This window comes from Hylobates moloch, unplaced genomic scaffold (assembly GCF_009828535.3).
Source record: "Hylobates moloch isolate HMO894 unplaced genomic scaffold, HMol_V3 SCAFFOLD_7, whole genome shotgun sequence".
Taxonomy (NCBI): domain Eukaryota; kingdom Metazoa; phylum Chordata; class Mammalia; order Primates; family Hylobatidae; genus Hylobates; species Hylobates moloch.
The window spans coordinates 25,131,231-25,133,858 of NW_026652282.1; positions in this window are offsets into that span (position 1 = coordinate 25,131,231).

Here is a 2,628-nt window from a genome sequence, read left to right on the forward strand (position 1 = left end):
CTGATTGGTGTATTTACAATCCCTGAGCTAGACATAAAGGTTCTCCACATCTCCACCAGACTCAGGAGCCCAGCTGGCTTCACCCAGTGGATCCTGCACTGGGGCTGCAGGTGGAGCTGCCTGCCAGTCCCGCGCTGTGCGCTCGCACTCCTCAGCCCTTGGGTGGTCAATGGGACTGGGCTCTGTGGAGCAGGGGGTGGCGCTCGTCGGGGAGGCTCGGGCCGCACAGGAGCCCATGGAGGGGGTGGGAGGCTCAAGCATGTCAGGCTGCAGGTCCCGAGCCCTGCCCGCTAGGAAGGCAGCTAAGGCCCGGTGAGAAATCGAGCGCAGTGCCGGTGGGCTGGCACTGCTGGGGGACCCAGTACACCCTCCGCAGCCGCTGGCCCGGGTGCTAAGCCCCTCATTTCCCGGGGCTGGCAGGGCCTTCCGGCTGCTCTGAGTGAGGGGCCCGACAAGCCCACGCCCACCCGGAACTCCAGCTGGCCCGCAAGCGTGGTGCGCAGCCCCAGTTCCTGCTCGCGCCTCTCCCTCCACACCTCCCTGCAAGCTGAGGGAGCCAGCTCCCGCCTTGGCCAGCCCAGAAAGGGGCTCCCACAGTGCAGTGGTGGGCTGAAGGGCTCCTCAAGTGCCACCAAAGTGGGAGCCCAGGCAGGGGAGGCGCCGAGAGCAAGCGAGGGCTGTGAGGACTGATAGCACACTGTCACCTCTCACTTCTTTCAAATCAGTGCTATCTTATAGATTATATATAGGTAGAATAGATTGCTTGAACCTGGAGGAAAAATATTGAATGAAACGTTCTCCAAAGTCTCTGTGAGCAGGTAACAAGAAAGCTGTACTACTCCTTTCTTCCACCAGAGAGATACAGTGCTGGTGTTATTGTAATATGCTTATTATGGTAATTTACTTGAATTATAATTAACCTGTCTTTCCTACAACTCTGAAAGCTAGTCCTCTAAACTCATGACCCTCACTTTCATATGCATTTTTTCCCTGCATATAGAGTCTTAATGATTTGAGAGTTGCTCATCATTTTCACCTCTTTCTCAGATATATCCCATTTTAAAAGACCAAAATCAATTTGATCATTCAGGAAACATCAGGGTGCTGTACTGAACTTCAGTAGCTATGTGTTCCCTCCCCTACTACTTCTATACCATGAGATATAATAGTGAAAGTAAGTCTCAGAACAAATGTTACTGTATGTCTATAAATGTATGTATATAGAACTTGTTCTATAGCTAAGAGTAGGCTCACTCCAACCAAAACCTCAAATTGATATTACAATCTTGAGCTTACTATATTCTCTTTTCATAAAGAGGCATTGGCCTATGTAACATTGCTAACCACCCATCGCCTATCTTAAATACTTTCTCTCTCTTCCTCTCTTCCTGCCCTCTCTCTCTCTGACACACACACACACACACAAACACACACACACACACACGAGAAGAAAGTGGTTCTTAGAAAAATGTTTAAAATTTAGGTTAAAACATTTATTCATTCAATAATGATGCAGATTGCCTCCTATATGTTCAGCCCATCACATACAGATATTTTTATCTTACAGCAGGGCTCAACAAACTTTTCTGTAAAGGGTCCAGATGTAAATATTTTTAGACTTTATGGATCATACAACTTCTCTTGTAACTACTCTACCCTGCCCTTGCAGCACAAAAGCAGTCATAGACTATATAGAAACAAATGAGTGGGGTTGTGTTCCAACAAAATCATATGTATAAAATAAGGGAGTGACCACATTTTGCTGACTGCTCCATTGTAGTACTAAAATAGATTCATATACTGCAAAGATTTACCTGATGGGTTGTAATAGGCTTGGCTTTCCTCAAAGTTTTCTCCCGGGCTCCGCATTTTTTCCTAACTCATCCCATTGTGCTTTTGCCTCTTCTTGGTCCCCTATTCCTGAAGATGCCGTGCATTCGCTACAAAACTGAACCACAGAGGAATACTTCGAAATGCATAGGGATTAATGGCAAAGTAGGTGGTCTACATAAAATGAATCTGCTCTCCTTGCTCTACTCTGCTCAAGAAGTCTCTTCTATATACTGCATGCTGACTAAACTCTCTCCTTCATTATCAGTGTTAAATAGATTCTTCTTAAAGATTAGAAAATACCTTCATGTGGAAGTTATTTTTATCAGTGCCCACAACTTTACTTTATTAGTAATTAAAATACTGTAAAGATATAGTGTTCACAGCTTGCAGAGTTTTTTCATGCATATAACGACTTCGTGTAGTAGTAGACCAGGATGGTAGTATTATTCCTGAAATATTTTGAAATTGAGGCCTTAAGACATTCAGAAACCTACCTAAATCTCTACAATTAGAAACTCATCCTGTCTTCAGCTCTTTTCACAACTTAAATTGCTGCAGAACTTGCTCTAAGGACTAAAGTTAATCTCAACAGAATTTCAAAAGTTTAGAAGCTCACATCCTCCAGAACCATGATGTAATCAGAAGAAAAATGAAGACCAAGCCCTGAGAAGAGTAGAAGACACAAAGTCTAATTGTTTCCCCTTATTTGCAAAAACACAACTTGCTTTCAGTTATTCATGGCAATATCTTTTGAGTTTTGCTCATGATAATCTTTCCCCTTAGAAAAGGACATGA